Raw genomic sequence first — 19,161 nt, forward strand, 5'->3', positions numbered from 1 at the left:
TTTTTGTACATTGATTTTGTATCCTGCCACATTGCTGAAGCTGTTAATGGTGTCTAGGAGTTTTTAGGTAGAGTTTTTTGGGTCTTTGAGGTATAAGATCATGTCATCTGCAAATAGGGATATTTTGACAGTTTCTTTACCTATTTGTATTCCTTTTATTTCTTCTTCTTGCCTTATTGCTCTGGCTAGGAATTCCAGGACTATGTTGAACAGGAGTGGGGACAGTAGGGTCCCCTTGTCTTATTCCTGATTTTATGGAAAATGGTTTCAGTTTTTCCCCATTAAGTATGATATTGGCTATAGGTTTGTCATATATAGCCTTTATAATGCTGAGGTACATTCCTAGAAGGCATAATTTTTAAGTGAGCCTGACTATATACTTCCTAATGATTCAGGGTTGATTGATAAAATCATTAAGATATAAAATAATAAATGTCAGAGGGAACTGTGATTGGGACAGACATACTAGGGCTTCTTACAGTGACTCGCAAAGTCTTGTTTCTTGTTGATCATTCTAGGGTATGTGTCTTACAATATTGTGCTAGGCATGTTGTATGTGTTTATATTGGGGATGAGAGGATTTGTATCTGTGTTTCTTTGCAATTTAAATACCTGTTTTAAATAAATAAGTTAAAAGATTAATTAGAAGAATAATCAAGCTTAATGGAATCTTGTGGATCTTGAGATTTTTTTTGGATCTCTCCCTCAAGAATATTTAATGTAGTAAGTTAGCTTGGTATATATAAATGAGAGATTATATTTCATACCTAAAGCAAACCTCATTCAGCTATGATATATGTGTAGATATTCTGCATGTCTTAAAGTGTTGCCATAAACATGTGTGCATGGGTTTTTGTGCAGATATAAATTTTCAGTTCCTTTGGATAAATATCAAAGAGCATAATGGCTGGATAGTATGCTAAGTGTGTGTTTTGTTTTGGAAGAAGCTGCCAAACTATCTTCCAGAGTGGCTGTATGATTTTACATTCCTTCCAGCAAAGAATGAGGAGCATTCTTATGTCACCAGCATTTGTTGTTGTCAGTGTTCTAGATTTTAGCCATTTTGATTTAATCAGTGTGTATTGTTATCTCATTTTGTTTTAATTTTTATTTCCTTCATGATGTAGAGCATCTTTTCATGTGCTTTTTTTGCCATTTGTATATCTCCCAGGTTGGGTTATCTTTTAGGGTCTTTGTGCTGTACTCTGTAGTTCACATAGAAGTAAAGGGTGGAATAGAGGTCACTAGAGGCTAGGAAGGGAAGAGGAATAGGAAATACTGAGAGGATGAATAATGGATACCAAAATACAGAGGTGAGGAAAGTTGTTCTAACATTATATAACACCATAAGGCAATGGGATGATTATTTTCTTATTGCTGAGTAAGTTGGTCACATAGAAATAGAGCGCAGAATAGAGGTCACTAGAGGCTAAGAAGGTGTGGTGGTTAATCTTGATTGGCAACTTGAGTGGATTGAGATGCACCTGGGAGGTTAGGCAGGCACACCTCTGGGTGAATCTAAAAGCATTTCCAGAAAGGGTTAACAAGGGGGAGAAGACCACCCCTGAATGCTTGTGGCACCATTCAGTAGGTTGGGGGCCTGGACGGAATAAAAGGGGATAAAGGAGAAAGTCCATTAGTACAGGCATTCTATCTTTCTGCTGCTTGACCACTATAATGTAAACTGCCCTACTCTACCTGCCCTCCCCACTATGATGGACTGAAACCTCCAAAACCATGGCCTCAAACAAGTAATTCCTCCCTTTAAGAAGCATTTTTCTTAGGATTTTGTGACAGGGATACGAATCTGACTAATATGGAAGGGAGATGGAAAGGAAATATAAGAGGGCAGATAGTGGATACTGAAACACAGTTACAGGAAAAGGAAGTTATTCTGCCATTATATAACAACATAAGGCCACTATAGTCTATGACAATTAATTATATATAGTTGAGGAGATGCAGGTGTTCATTGCCCTGATATTATCATTGCACATTATATACATGTACCTATTTATAACATTGTACCTCATAAATAAGTACAAATATGCAATTAAAATTAAATTTTAATTTTTAAAAAAGTTCTTTGTATATTTTGGTTAATGGTCCTTTATCATATGCATGCTGTGCAAATATTTTCTTCCAACTTGTGACTTGTCTTCTCATTCTCTTAATAGTATCTTTCACGGATCATGACTTTAGTGTTGTACCTAAAAAGTCACTGCCACCAGGCATTGGCTCATGTCTGTAATCCTAGCTACTTGGAGGCTGAGATCAACAGGATCATAGTTCAAGGCCAGCCCAGACAAATAGGTAATGAGATTCCATCTCCAAAATTACCAAAGTAAAATAGACTAGAGGCTCAAACAGTACAGCATGCTTTGCAAGCAGGAAGTACTTGAGTTCAAACCCCAGTCCCACAAAAAATTAATTAATTAAAAAGTCATTGCCAAACCCAAGGTCATCTAGATTTTCTCCTATGTTATCATCTAGGTGTTTTATAATGAGAGGTGGTATGTGGCAGGGCGGGGTGGGGGCGGGGAGGGAGAGACTCTAGCATTACACAGCAACGCAGGGTAACTATAGGGTGTAACAAGTGTGCATTCCAAAATCACTAGAGGAGAAGAGCTTGATTCCAACATAAGAATGTTATGTATAATTCTAATCCATTTGAGTTAACTTATGTGAAGCATATAAAGTTTTGTCTAGATGCTTGCTTTTTTAGTATATTGATGTTCATTTGTTAAATAGGCTGTCTTTTCTCCATTACCTTTGATCATTTATCAAAGGTTGGTTGACTATGTGTGTGCATGCAGGTGTATATGTGTATGGGGGGGTTGTCTAGGTCTGGCCTCTCTATTCTCCTCCATCGATCTATTCTTTTCACCATCATATTATATCTTATCATGTCTTTATATAAAGTCTTAAAAGTAGGTAGTGTCAGTTTTCCTCCTTTGCTCTTCTTCAAAATCATGCTGGCTATTCTGAGTCTTTTGCTTCTTCATATAAACCTTTAGGATCAATTTGCTCATATCCATAAAATAACTCGGTGGGATTTCAGTTGGAATCACACTGAGTCTATAGATCATGTTGGGAAGAATTGAGATCTTGACAGTATAGAATCTTCTATTCATAAACATGACACATCTCTCCATTTATTTTGTTATTTCTTTCATAGAGTTTTGTTTTCCTCATACAGATCTTGTATATATTTTGCTGAATTTATAGCTAAGTCATTATTAGAGTGCTAATGTAAATGGCATTTTTAAATTTCAAATTCCATTTGTTCATTGCTGGCATATAATAAAGCAATTGATTTTGGTATAGCACCCCATGTCCTGATAGTTTCGGGAGATTCTTTATCAGTTCTTTCAGATTTTCTACATAGATAATCATGTCGTCTGAAAATAAAGACTTTAAATTCTCCCTTCCCAATTAGTATACCTTTTATTTCCTTTTTGTTGTTATCATCACATTAGCTGGACTCTTTACTCTGATATTCACAACCAATGGTATTCGGGCCATCTTGACTTTTTTCTGATCTCAATGGGAAAGTTTCTAGTTTTTTACCATGTTACAATCTTTCAAATGTAAAAAATTATTCAACCGGCACAAAACCGAACATTGATCTTTTTCCCCCTCAGTTCTAGGTCTAATCTATCCTTGACAAATGAAGTTTCATCTATACAAAAAGAGTTTAGGGAGACTTTAGGAGACTTTTTAGAATATTAATTTATTTGAGCAGGTATGATGATACGCCACCTGTAATCCCAGCTACTTGGGAGGCTGAGGCAAGAGGATATCTTGAGCCTGGAGTTTTAGGTTTGGCCTAGGCAGCATAGCAAGATCCTATCTCAAAGAAAAGAAGTATATTTATTTAAATATTCCAAGTTTCTTGATGTCCAGAAATATTTACATATATCCATTAATTTAGATTTACTTCCTATTGATTTCCTAATTAAGAATGTTAGTGAAAATAATCTGAAAACTTATCCTAAGAAAGTTGTATATAAATCTTTACTCTATCAATATAAACAAACCCTCATTTTATAATTATTTTTCAATTACATTATTCCAAATCTATAGAGTTGACACAGATCTCATTGTTGAGAAGTTTTATTTTAAAATTATTTTTAAAATATTTTAACCTTGTATAACTACTACTCTGCTAAAGCAGGGTTATTTTACCTGTGAGCTATCACAGATAGATATAATAGCTACTTTACATGTTAATGGCCCTTTAAAACTAGATACTATTGTATGCTGATTTGCAATATAGTCTATGAAGAGAGAAAAATAATAAATGCTATGTTGCAAACCAATAATTAGATTCTCAATGTGAAATAAAGTACTCACAGGAGGTTCATTCTTGGCTTCATAAATTTGACCATGTCTTTTCATTCTAATACCATTAGGTGACTTAGAGACATGACTTAACAGTAAAATAAGCCCCTAAACCTCAACAGCAAGCGCATAAACCTGAAATTATGCAGTGATCATGTGCCATTCATTTAGGAATTGACTGTCCCTTTGCTTTCCAATATAACAGAAAGTGCAAGTTTGTTATTAAACTGCAAATTCAGCATCATATGGTTTAAAGCCTCTTGTGCTATTTGCTAAAGTTACAGATTATTAAGGATTGTTGTTCTGTTCACTGCAGAAGCAGTGTAACACTTGTGTATTATGCAAATGTTTTTATTAAAGTTGGTTTCCAGTCTATTTCCCATTCTAGTTGAATTACCTGAGGCTATGTAGTTCAGTGGCTCTCAAATTGTTGTGTGTATCTGAATCCTGAGGAGGGCTTGTTAAGCCCAGATTTATAGTCTTCATTCTCAGAGCTTCTGATCCTATAAATCTGAGTAGGTCCTAAATATTTGCTTTCTTTCATGTCCCCAAGTGATAACTGATGCTGCCTGTCTTGGGACCACACTTTGGAAACCAGGGGTTCTAGTTCCATAAAACCTCCTTCTCTGCAATTAATAGGATTCCTTTAAAAAAAGGGCGGAGGGAGCTAAGAGAAGACAGCAGCGTTTAGGTGTTACCATTGTTCTAAATTACTACATCAAGAATTAAGAAAAACAAAAAACAATTTCTTCACTTGGAGATTATAATAAAGCTTTTTTCCTAAAACCTGACAAATTTTGTTTCTTTTAAATGGAGTACTAAGTGATTTGAGGTTTTATTTATATTGGGGATAAATCCAGTTGAATAAGGCAAATAAACCAGATAGAACCCTCTTAAAATCCCCAAAGAATATTGACAAAAATTTCCATCTCAACATGTAATGAAGAGTTTATTTTTCTAGAGTTCCTGGTCATTTTTCGCAACAGCACTGGCTTGGGGTGATGACTAAAATTAGGACCAGAATGACAATACCCTGATTTTATTGTTTTTTGACAGAAGTTTTCAGTGTCCATATGAAGTTTTTCACCTGCGCACCGTAACTTGTTAAGTATTGCAATTGCCTGTCTCCCTGTCTTCCGCACCTAGGCTCTGTGGGGTTTTTCTGTAGTCCCTGTGTGCTGCCTGGCTTCTGGACAGCAGCTGTCCTCCCTCACTTCTGTTCTACACCTCTTTTATCCTTTTATTCAGCCTTTGTTTTTTCCACTCAGAACTTTGAGTTTCACTTTTTAAAACACTCAGTGCTGTTGTCCCTTTCTTGCTATTGGAGTTGTTTGTTTTGTGATGCTGGGGATCAAATCCAGGGCCTTGCTGTTCTTTTGAACAACCTAAACTACTAAAGGTTATTGCTGTCTGAATGGTAACCTTCAAAATGAAGCCAGTCGTGGTGGCACACGCCAGTAATCAACGAGGCAAAGAGGCTGAGGCAGAAGGATCATGAGTTCGAGGCCAGCCTGGGCTACGCTTTAAAAAAAAAATGTTGACCAGTCACAGAAGAAAAGATGTCCATATTGTGTGCATAAATCATGTTGGAGAAGTTTTCTTTATCTAAAGCTGAATTTAAGATCTTCAAAAAAACATCTAAATGGTAACTTTCTCCACAGTTTCTACAGTTGTCTCTCTTCATGTCTGACATATTTGCCAATTTTATATAGTAAGACCGATGACAAGGATTTATGTGATTACCTTTTGTAGTACTCACAATGATTTTATGTTTGTCTTCATTTTCTTTTTTGAATAAAATGGATGATATTTCTTTATCCTTTCACGTGTGTCATACAATACAACAAACGCTACTCCTTGGACATTTTCTCCGTGTCGCACTTCAGAAGTGTCACTATGCTCACAGACCACAGCTGTCTTGTTTACTTGTATATTCCACGTGTCTTGTGCAGGTTGGCCTATAACAGGCACTCAATAAATACTTGCTGAATAAATGAATTGGCATTTTTAAAGGTCAGAATTACAAAAGAGGTTCCTTTCTGAAAGTTTATAACTTGTAAAGTTTAAATTATGTTAAAATGTGTGTGATAGTTTTTTAAAGCATTCCACAAAAGACAAAATAAAGCAAAGTAAAATACTTGCAGTTAGTACAAGAGTGACCTCTGTGAACAAAATTATTTACATTTCCTGTTACTTATATTTAAATTTGTATGTTAAAGAGGAAATGTTCCCCAAATTATTTCAAATTGATATTTTTGAAACTTTTCTAATAAGAAAAATATTGAGTTATTCTGATAATGATTGTTCTTGCGTTGTTTTCATTGAACTGTTGAGCATACTGATAGAATATAACTGATCTGTTAAAACATATATGGTATTGTCATGAAATAGGATATATGAAAATATTTTAAGACCTCTTAATTTAAGTATGAAATATTTAAGATGCTTTGAAGCAAGTTAACATGATTCAGGAGTCTGCAAAGTCCAGGCACACTCATTTATTTTAATGTTGCCTGTGGGTGCTTTGACCATACACATATGAGTGAGTGAGTGCCCTGTGACCAGTAATTGTACATTCAAGCACTTAGGAAATGTTGATGTATGTATTAGAATATACACATACATAAATATGCTTAGAGATGTTCATGTCATAGCTGTTTTTAATATCAAAACAATGGAAACCCAAATATAAATAGGGTGCTCGCAAACTGAGTCCTGTGGAATCTTTGTACTGTATACCATATTGAAAACTTTAAAAAGACGTTACAGAAATGTATCCACTGATGTAAAACAGGTCATCCAAGCTGTAGTGCTCTGGCCACATCTGGCCCAATTCCTGTTTTTGAACTACCAGAGTTAAGAATAGTTTCTAGATTATAAAAATTATAAAAAAAAAACCAAACAAACAGGAGACAGACCATGTGTTTGGCAAAGCCTTAAACATTTACCATCTAAGCCTTTACAGAAAACATTGTCTGGCCATTGATATAAAATGTTGTGTATGGGACAGATTTAAGTTCATGAGACTGGATTTAGAATGTTACATAACAGCATATGTGTAGTGGTGACATATAAAAACTGCAATCAAAGACTGGAAGTGTGCCTCAGGTGATAGAGCACCTGCTTAGCAAGCGGGAAGCCCTGAGTTCAAACCCCAGTACGCACACACAAAAAAACAAAAAACCCAGCCTCCCCCCAAAAATGTAGTGAATATGAAGGTGTTAACAATAGTTGTGTCTGGGCATTCAGGATTAACAGGATTAGTGGCCTTCAATATTTTTAGCCTACCTAGTTTTATGATTTTTTATGCAAATGTATTAGTTGTATAATTTTTGAAAAATTAAAATTTGATTTTTGTGTGGGAGTACTTTCCTGAGCTATAAGTATAAAAATATATTTCTCCATTTTTTTTTAGTTGAGGAAACTGAGGCTAAGGGAGGTTAGTTAACTTCCTGGAAGGACACAAACACAAGACAAAAATAGCATTACTGCTACATTTTCTTTCCAGCAGCATCACCATTTGATAACAGAATGTTCATCCATCAGCTGACATAAAATTATGGACTCTGCCCAAAGGTAATTTAGAAATATCAGGTTTAATACATGAGAAAACAGGGTTATGCAGAAATCAAATCCCACCTGTCTAATGGGATTAGATGCATGCCAGATAGGTTTATATTTTCTTAGATAGAATGAAAAGGAGTAGCTTACATTGTGAGTTAAAAAGAAAACAAACGAAACCTACATGCACATAAGTATTTAGTATACTTTATAAGTTATCAAACTTACTACTAAAAATTTATGGAAATTCCTTGCTTTTTCATACCTGTGGAGTTAATAGTTCACATTCAGGCATGTGACTCAGAAGGGCACATGTTCCGAAGCTCCTGACTTTCGCTGTAAAGTAGACACGGAAGGGACATTTGACCTGTCCTCAGGCCCTAATGCAGACAGCTGTTTACAGAAGTCAGCCACCAAGAAGGAGAGTGGTGAGAAGGCTTTATTGTAATGAACTGATAGCTAATAACAGAAAAAAGGAGCAGGACTATAGAACACAGACATAAAAACTCAGCAGTTTTTGGACCGTTTAGTCTGTGGATAAAAAAGCCTAATATCCTTCTATTATTCCTGAGGGAACCACTATCTTATAGCAAAGACTGATGCTGGTAACTGTTACTGCTATCTGAAAAGCACTTGTGCATTTAATCACAACCATCATATGACTTGGGAGAATGATTCCCTATTCACATATTCAGAAATTGAGGCAAAGAGGGATTCTGTAAGTGCTCAGGGTCATACAGACCATTCAGGTGATGAGAGCCATCTCGATCACCTGGTCCCACCTCAGTGTCTGAAGAGCGTAGTGATGCTGAGTCATCACATTGGATTGTTGTACATTTCACTGAATCAGAAAGAGCGTACAGACACGCTTTTAAAACTGATCTAAATAAAAAGGTTCACAATGAATGTTTCCATGCTCTTTAGAGGTGAGGCTCAATTACTGGAAAAAGTAACTAGCATAGAATGCTTCTCATTTTTCTTTCTCTTATCTTTTTATTGAACAAATATTTCCAAGCCTTGGTTTTGTATATTTCAAATGGCTTCTCACATCTTGCTGCACAAGTAGTAGTAAATATAGTAGTTTCTGTTTTCACAGTGATGTTGAGTATTAATCTGTATATGGCAGATTCCACAAACTCTGTTAGAAATTAGTGCCAATACTGGATTTAATGGCTTATGCCTGGAATCCCAGATACACAGGAGGAGGACCTGGGAGGAATGAAGTTTAGCGCCACCCCAGGCAAAAGTGTGTAATTTCCTATCTCATAAAAACCCACGCTGGGCATGGTGATACATGTCTGTAATCCCAGCTGGGCGGAAGGAGCAGGTAGGAGGATTGTGATGCTGGGCCCTCCCTGGGCATAAAAATCTAAGACCTTACTGAAAAATAAACTAAGACAAAAAGGGCTGGGGATGTGGCTCAAGCAGTAAAGCACTTGCTTGGCAAGTGAAAGGCCCTGAGTTCAAACACCGAAAGAAAAGAGAAAAAAAATCATAGCCAAATACAGTGTGTGCTTTCATAGTTTCCTTCCTCTTCTTTTAGCACATATTATGTATTATATCCTTTGAAACGAGGATTTTTTCTTTGGCCGTGAAGTGTGTGGTCAGAAACCATTTGGCATACTTATATAATATTATTAAATATGCCATCCCATATGGCATATTTTTTTTAACTTTACGTTGGTAATTTGCCTGTTTTTAAAACCTAAATTGAGATGAAATGAGTAACTTGCCAATCCATCTGTAGGGACTACATGATAGCTTGGACTTCTTTGCTGAATTTTATTGCTCTTGCTATTATTTGTTGTTATTTTTTATTCTTGGGAAGCATTGTAGGAGCTAGAGAAGCTAAGATAACACTATGTGTGCCACACGCAAGGATGATTCTAAACGGTGTAGCCATTGGGTTTCCCCTCCCTTTTCTGTGCATTTTTAACTTTCGTATTGAATGCATAATTGAAGAACATAAACTTTCATCATTGTTTCTTTTCTTTCAGCCCCTCATCATTTATATCTACAACAAACACATTTTCTTCTTGAGGAAATTTCTTTTACTTGATCCTAATTATTTGTTAAGACTTTCCTCCTATTTGATGGCCAGGAGAGCGTTTGTTGGTATTGTCATCCATACATGTTTGACTCTTAGTTCTCAGAAAAGTTCTATAACCAGTGAGAACTGTAGCCTTTCTTCCCTTTCTCCCACTTCTCACAGCTGATGACCAGAAAACTACTACATCATACCACTCTCCTAACACGTAATTCAGTCTCTTTTACATCCCCAAGTTACGCCTTATATCATCTAATTTGTTCTCTGTGTTGGTGTATATTGTATTGTCCTTTTGTGCAAATTATTTTATGTTTACATAGTTGTGTGCAACTGACTTCCTTCCTGATCATGAGCTCCTTGGGATCAACGATCTTACGTTTTCTCCTGCATCTCTCTAATAGCACTTACCACATTGGTAGACAGGTAGTAAATGCTTACTAAGTCTCAAAACCGTTCCCTGTTGAGTAGAAAAATGACTTAGAAAGTGTCTATTTACTGTGCTCATTTTACAAAACAGGGGAGTTAGAACAGTGAAGTGACCCACCTTCACTGTGGCAGAACTGGAAACTAGCAAATGCTGAACTAGAGCCCAGAGCTCCTGACTCCCAGCTCAATGCCCGTTGCCGGGCAACCTGCACTATGCCGGTGCAGGGGAAAACACAGGACCTACTCCAGAAGTCGGTGGCGGTTACTGCTGCCACATGGATAGTATGTTATGCCTGCCCTGGAATCACTCTGAAATTCTCACCTATATTTCTCATTTTTCCCCTTGCCTGCTTAACTTTAATAAAATCCTCCCCACTGTGTGCTAGGGAATGAAATCAGAGTCCTTTCTCAGAAAAAATAAAATCAATATCAGGGTGCAATTTGTCTCATTCATTTATCAAACTTACTCATTTTGACTACAAGATAATATAAAACCAATCTCTTTAAAATTCACTAGTGTTAAATTTTTCATGAGAATAAATATCTTCAAAAAGCTAAATAAAGTTGGTGATATAGATCAGTGCTAGAGACTTGCCTAGCATGTGCAAGGCCCTGGTCAGTTTCAATCCCTAACACAGAAAAAAATCAAAAAATGCATATTCAATAAAGCGTCCTACATCTAGACTTTTATATTGTAACCAAAAGTTTCTCCTTCATTTAAATTTGTGCTTTCATGTGTTAGCAAAGTCCAGTCTAAGGGACAGCTCATTGATTCTTCTTGGTTGTCACCCTGGTTACTGGCAGGTTAGCATGCATATTCTTTTTTTTTTTAAAGGAGGAAAGATTTATTTTGATTCATGGCTTCAGAGGTTTTAGTCCATGGTTGGCGATGCCGTTGCTTTGAGTCTGAGGCAGGCAGAATGTCTTGACAGTGGGAGCATGTAGTGGAGGAGACTGCCCAGCTCATTGCAGCAGAAGCAGACAGAATGACAGGAAAGGGACAGGGAAAAGCTGTACTCTTCAAACACATGCCTCTAACAGCCCATCTTCTCCAGCTGGGCCCCACCTTCCATGGTTCCACATCTTCCCAATGGTCTGTTCAAATTTGGAATTCGCCAACAATTAAACCATTCAGAGTTTAGATCAGAGTTCTTATGATCTAATCATCTCTGGAAACACCCTCTGACACACCCAGAAGTGGACTTTCCTAGGCCCTAGGGCATTTCTCAATTCAGTCATGTTGACAGTCACAATTAACCATCACAATAGAAATAGAATCTTGAGTCTGGAACCTGCAGCAGCACAGACAAGTCCAGGCATCTGCCCAGCTGCCTCCACAATGTCCAAGGCCAAAGAGGACAAAAAGCTAGCAAGCTGTACAGCCATAGAGAGCCATGTGAGGAATAATCAAGTGCTGGGAATTGGAAGTAGTTCTGCAATTGTCCATGCTATGCAGAGAATAGCTGAAAGATTGAAGCTACAGAATCTGAACCTTGTCTGTATCCCTACCTCTTTTCAGGCCTTGCAGTTCATCCTTAAGTGTGACTAAATCCTTAGTGACCTGGATCAACACCCAGAGATTGACCTTGCCGTTGATGGTGCAGATGTAGGTGCTGATCTCAATCTCATCAAGGGTTGTGGGGGCTGCCTGACCCAGCAAAAGATTGTGACTGGCTGTGGCAGTCAGTTCATTGCAATTTCAGGAAAGACTTGGGGATCAGTGGCACAGGGGAATCCCTATTGAGGTCATCCCAATGGCCTGTGTCCCAGTGATCCAAGCTGTGTCCTGGAAGTTTAGGGGTAAAGCTGAACTTCAAATGGCTTTCAACAGGGCAGGTCCCATGGTGACAGATAATGAGAATTTTTTCCTGGACTGGAAGTTTGACCGGGTGCACAAATGGAATGAAATGAACACAGATATCAAAATGATCCCAGGTGTGGTATACACAGGCCTGTTCATCAACAGGGCAGAGAGAGTCTACTTTGGGATGCAGCATGGCTCAGTGAACATGAAGGAGAAGCCTTTCTGTTGACCAGTGAGTAGCAGCATGCTCACCTTGAGTCTCTCCCCTCATACCAACGTGGAGGTGCCTCTCCAGGAAACTTTGCCTGAATGTATGCATGCCAAGGTGGACAGCTGACCATGTGGGAAGTGCAGGAAGTTAAATCCAGTCTTCTAAGTATTGTTATTATGTGACTTTTAAAAAGAAATTTACACATATATTTTTACTATTAAAATATTAAGTTTTTTAAAAAGAGGAAATACAATCTTCACTCTAATAAACATACTAGAGATAACAAAAGTAGAGTAGAGAAACAATGTAAATCCTTCTTTGTCAAACTGCTAAATATATAAGGAAGTGCAGGTACTTAAAGATACACAGTTATAAGCATTAAAATGTCATCCAAAAATATAGACTCTCATTAGTTAATTTAAAAAACCTGTTCCTGTAAATTCTTAGACTGTAACAGCCACTGCTGAATTGTACCCCAAAAGACTATCAGTTTATTCTCCAACAGATTAATGTGACTTTTCTTATAATCATAAATTCTTGAACTTATTAAACTTTTAAATATTTTTCCTATGTGATATACCACACCAAAAGAGGTATATATTTTTGTCTTTCTATTATATATTAATTTTACAAAGAGATTTTATTGTACTATTTTCATACATGGATTAATGTACTTTGATCAGATTCGCCCCTCTATTACTCTTTCTTATTTACTATTTCCCCCTTTTAAAAACAATTTCAGCAGTTTTCATTATTCTCATAAGTGCGTATTAAGTACTTGATCATATTTATCTCCCCCATCAGCTCTCCTTTAAACCTCCCCTCTCCAGTTGGTTGCTACCCCCAAACAGTTCCCCTGTTTTATACTCATGCCATTCTTTGTTTTTCTTTTTTTGGCAGTATTGGGGTTTGAACTCAGGGCCCTTCACTTACTAGGAGGTACTCCATCACTTGAGCCATGCCCTTATCTCTTTTTTGCTTTACTTATTTTTCAGAGAGGGTCTCCCATTTTTGCCTGGGGCTGGCCTTAAGCTATAATCCTCCTGCCTATGCCTCCAGAGTAGCTAGGATGACAGGCATATGTCACTCTCACTGTGCCCAGCTTTTTGATTGAGATGGGAGCCTCATTAAGTTTTTGCCTAGGCTGGTCTTAAACCATGATTCACTCAGATCTCTGCCTCTCTGCACTCTCTTAATCTAATTTTCTGAAGGCTAAAAGTTGAATTATTATAGAGTCACAGGGAAGAAAAATAGAACAATTGGCAAAAACAGTCATCTAATTACATGTATGACTTTTTAAAATAATGATGTTCATGCAGTTTGGCATATAAGACAAATAATTCTTTAATTTATAAAAAAAATCAATTTTAGGTTTTGATCAACTAAAGAGAAAGAATGGGAAGACCAGAAAGAGTCAATGAAAGAAAAATGTGTGCACGCACACATATGAGGGACCCACAGGAAGAGTTCCTCTGGGTGAAGAGAACTACATAATCAGAGATGGCAGGGAACTGATGTGTATTTAGTATAGTTGTTAGCAAACAGTGAGAACATTTAACTGGGAGAACAGAGCCTCTCTGAAATTTGGTTTCTTCATCTGTGTACCAGAATTATGGAACTAGATGACTTTTGATGTCTCTTCAGGTTTTAGGTTTCTACTGCATTAACTAGTCTTACATGTCTGTATTCTAATTTTTAAACCTTTCAGGGATCCACCTTAAGTTGCAAGGCTGGAGTAGCTTCATAATTACATATTGGTCGAATGACTGAATTTGGCCCATATTGTGTGTAAGTTAACTCAGCCAATGATATGTAAGTTATTTTTAGCAGATGATATTTATCATATGGCATCACGTACTGAAGGCTTTATGTAGTAAGAATGAGTGACAGGTAAACTCTGCTTATACTCATCAGAAATTAGTGTTTGATCTTTTTAACAGTGAAGTTTTCAACACAAGCATTTGAAGAAAGGCTTTGATATTGATTGTGGATTTCAAGCTGAAGTGAAAATGTTACTTTCCACCATCATCCATTCTTCCATCCTTTTTCCTTACTCTTCTCTCTGGCATAAACATTATTCTTGTACGGTTCTTCAGGGAACTATACACTAGAAAGACAAAAAAATCCATACATCTTGTTTACAGCCTTATCTAATCCTACCCCATGGATAAAGTAAAAAAGATAAATGTTTTTATTCAATAGATTTTAAATTTTGAAGTTTTTGCAAAAACAGCTACAAGACTGTGATGATGTTACATAAGTGTAATGAAAAGATACAGTTTTGGTGTCGTTATTTTGAAATTTTTAACTTTAGGCCATTAAAGTTCTTATTTAAAGATATTTATTAGTTACATGCTTGAAAGATTATTTTAGAAGCTATTTCATCATATTTACCACCCTTCTTTGAGCAAATTATTAGTTTTGACTTTTGCTATGATTGTAATCAGAATCTCTATAATGCAAAATATTTTTGAAGATCTTTCTTGGCTCATAAAATGCCTGCCCCTCTCAAATGGATTGCTGATTATACAAAAAACCTATTTTCTTTTAATGGTCTTTAAAGAAAAGAAAATATCCAGGGGTTGCATTTTATGAACTGTCACTGTTCATCTTGTCCTCTGAATATAAAGTCTTTCCTACCAAATATAGGCACCATCAAACCTTGGAAACAAAGATTGACTAATAATTTGGTGCCATATTAATACTTCTATCACTCACTGCTTTCGCCATCATCCTCAGCCCTGAGGAAGGAGTACTGAAATACCATTTAGTGTGCTTTTTTTGCAATAATCTGCTTTTCAACACATCATCCAAGATGTGCTAGTTAAAACTTAATTGCCCTTTAGAATCATTGTGACATGTCTCCTTCATTCTTTTAACAATAGTAATTTTATGAGCTAGTTTTATTATATGCTCATCATTTTAGGAAGAAAGAAGCTCTCTTAGAATCTGGATTCTTCCTCAAGATAACTTCTCATCAAATCTCAGGAAAGATAACAAATCAAACATTGAGAATTAAATTGATTGAGGCTCATATATGACCTTATTTAAAGCATCAACAGGATAATTAATATTTTTATCCAAAATTATTTTATAATTGTCCCCTAATTTTGCCTACAGTTTAGACTCCAGAATACTTAAGAGAACTGTTTGCAGACAATAGCAACTAGAAGAATATGATGGAGCACTTTGCAAACATGATAATATCAGCTGTTTCTCACTGCAATGCTCCAGGCATGCTAATTAACCATTGATTGTGTTGTTAATTTATTAAATACGCATTTTGAGTACTAGCTGCTGTTTTGCTGGATATTGAGAATATACTCAGCAATGAAAAAGACAACGTATGCCGATATGTGGTAGGGTTGTAAAACTATAAAATCTAAGTAATTAAGATGTGATGAGTAATGAAACAGAAGAAGGTGGCATGGAAACAAGGTAATATGCTAAGCAGTAAATGAGGATGGTCGGCCTTCATTGGAGTTGTTAGGGGAAAAAAAACCTCTCTTCAGAGGGCTCATAGATACAGATTCCTAAAGATAAGAATAAGCCAGGTATGTAGAGATCGTTATAGCCAGAGGAAACACCCAAGGGTATAACCCCAGAGCCACAGGAACACTATGGTGATATCAGTCAATTTAAATTTAAATACAAAGTGACTCAATCTGGGCTGAATATATATAATAGGCCATGAAGGAGAAATTGAAGTCTTTTGCTTACTTTTAGAAGGAAAGGAAAATTATTAGGGGTCATGGAGAGTACAAAAAGAAATCATTTAGAGATTTGTATCTTGCCTTTTTAAACACTACTTTGTGTGATACTAGCTGTCAAAATCAGTTCAGGGAAGGCAAAGATCTTGGAGTTGAGAATTGATATAGGCCTTGATGAATGGATGAATTCAGATAGCCCAAAAGGAGGCAGTAAAGGGTGTTTCAAAATGAGAAAAGTATAAATAAAGATGCTAAGGTGGACTGAACTTGAACAGATGCTGGAAACCATGAAGTCTAACAGCTAGAACCAGAATAGTCTTTGAAGGAACAGAAAATGATGGGTCTGACTCTTAGAGGTAGTTGAAAGTTAAGTAGAGCAGTTTTGATGACAGAGAGAGTTAGTATGGTTTGTTGAACAAGGGAGTTGTGTGGTTAAAAAGAGGAAATTGGAATACAGTTGCAGATTATTGGAAAGTAAATGTACCTGGTGGTGAGAACATGGCCTATGCTTATCTCAGAGAATGAACTGTGTATAAGATATTTCAAAAGAATTAACAATGACTGACATTTGGTAACTGAAGGCCAATAAATCAAAAGTCAAAATGCCTGCTCTCAAGTCCAAAAGACTGACCAAACAATATCAGTGGTGGGACTGGGGAAGTTTACCTGAGATATTAAATGATTGATTCTGTATTAGACACGTTACGTTCCAGAAAACGGTAAGACAGTAAGGTATGTGCACACAAGTAGAAGTATAGAACTAGAGCAAAAATGGAAAGCTGAATTTGGGAATGTCAACAGGTTGTCAGAACTGAGGGCTTAGCTTCTTACCTCTTGAATAACATGGTTAAAAGTGTGTGTGTGTATGTGTGTGTTTGAGAGAGAGGGAAATACGAACCCAAGTAAATAGAAGGCACCAAACAGTAGCAGTATAAAACCAAAGAGAAGAAAGAATTCAGGTAGTAAATAGGGAAAGGTCTTGGGGAACAACTATTACATTATCATCATAAAAACTACAACTAGCCTTTTAGAGTGAGTGGTTAATATATGTCCTAAGTTCTGTAAATACAATAACTTATTAATTTTTTTCTACAACCTTGAAAAAAATATGTGCTGTTATTATCTCCATTTGATAGATGAGGAACCATAGGCACAGAGAGGTTAAGCAACTTGCCCAAGAAGTAACTGAGATTCAAAAGCAGGCATTGTGCCTTCAAAGCCTGAGCCTGTAATGCTCATGCCATATGCTTATGTCCAAGATGGAGTTTTAATTACATAGTTTAACTCCTATCTTATGTAAGCATCTTGAAAAGGAGTTAATTAGCAGTTTAAAAAGTTGGGAAGAAACCAGAAAGTCAACAGATGGCTTGGGCAGTGATTGGATAAATACTTGCAGCAGGGAACCTGGAATTCTCTGGAATAAGGCAGAGGAAGGGAAGAATGTACCCTTTGATCTTTTTTTTTCTTTCTTCTCTCCTTCCTCCACTATTAGTTGTTGATACAGGAAATTGTCCCCTTTGACAAGAAAACAGCACCTCTTTTTTTTTATAACTCTCTGTATACTGAAACATACGTGTCTTTGTTTATATACAAGGCGTGTCAGTTTATCTACATTGATTGTCAGTTTTATTGAAACTAATTTCTTTCTTAACTTAGATTACCAAATGCGAGTTATATTCTGAAAGAGTAGTGTTTGCGGGGCGGGTAGCCCCAGTGCTGGTGTTACTGGATTACCTGCAGTCTGGGTTTCTCTGTGAGGAGGCTCAGGTCTTAGAGCAGCAGTTGTAGATTCGAGTCCTGCCCTCTGGAGACAACAAACCTGACTTCTTTGACAAGGGCAGGAATGAAGGCTTCTGCACTGACTGAGGAAGGACTTTGCTTTCATTCTCTATGCTCTTCTGGGCTTCTCCAGCCCATCTCACTTCTCCCATGTTTGAGGAGGAGGTAGAAGGAAATAAAAAATTCCCAGCTCACCAGGCTTAGTCACACAGTTTCAAAAAGAAGGGACAAGCCACCTGCTTGGTGCCTCAGCTAAGCTGTTGTAGGGAGAAGGGTAGCAATCCTGCCTTCAATGAATAATCCAGTACTTTCTTTAGACCTAAAATTGTGAATGGATGCCATCTGATTAATCTTCCTAAAACAGTTATGCCCAATCGAATTGGCTGCTTAAAAACTCTATTTTCCTATTTTAATGGAAATAACCTCTTAGCCTTGCATTCATGACTGAGTGATTTTGGCCCATGCTATAGGTGCCCATCCTTGTTTACAATAGTTCCCTGCTTGGTCAGACCAGCTCCCTATTCCTTGTTGATTGTGCAGGTCCACCTGCCTCCATCTGTGCTTAGACTGATCCCTTGGGGATGTCACCTGTACTCCCCACTCCTCCCTCAAGCCTTAATATTACTAGCCCAGTTCAATGCTATATGCACACCTCATCTAAATGCTGTCTCCTGTAGGGCCTTGCTGAATCTATCTGAACACTGGAAGATTTAGTCTCCAGCCTTTCTGCTATCTGTGCTTTAGGCATTTATGTGCATATCTTGTCTTCCCTACCACACTTGTTTTTTCCCATTTAATCTACACTTAATATTGGAGAAAGTTGAAGCTGCACAAGGACAAGATGTACAGATTACTTCTGATAACATGGGTTTTGAAAACTTCCTCTGCACCCTAATAAGTAACTGTGCTCTGAGACAGGGATAGGACCAAATCTTTCAGTTCTCAGTCCGAGATGAGTCCTCATCTTGGTTCTCCCCCTGGAGTGCACATTGAAATCACCTGGATTGCCTGTGACACTTTAAAAAGCCTGGTCCAGGAGTCCCAGACCACAGAATTTCAAATCTAGGGAGTGGGACCCACACATCTGGAGTGTTAAGATCTCCCCATGTGATTCTAATATGCAGCCGAGATTGGAAGCAATTCTTACTTTACTAGATAATTCTATTAATTTAAGAAACATTCATTATTTCAGCTAAATTTAAAACTAAGAAAAGTGATAAATGTGAGATGATAGTATAGCACATTTTGTTTTGCTTGCAACAGTAGCTTACATAACTGT

At 37.0% G+C, this 19,161-nt stretch overlaps 1 protein-coding gene and 1 pseudogene across 1 annotated transcript in view; both read left to right on the forward strand.

The window, feature by feature from the left end:
- Nucleotides 1-19,161, forward strand: part of Man1a1 (mannosidase alpha class 1A member 1) — a 163,699-nt gene that overhangs the window by 77,520 nt on the left and 67,018 nt on the right. The window lies entirely within an intron of this gene.
- On the forward strand, nt 2,530-19,159 carry LOC141423985 (ribose-5-phosphate isomerase pseudogene; annotated as a pseudogene).

The sequence above is a fragment of the Castor canadensis genome, chromosome 1 (assembly GCF_047511655.1).
Source record: "Castor canadensis chromosome 1, mCasCan1.hap1v2, whole genome shotgun sequence".
In the NCBI taxonomy this organism is placed as follows: domain Eukaryota; kingdom Metazoa; phylum Chordata; class Mammalia; order Rodentia; family Castoridae; genus Castor; species Castor canadensis.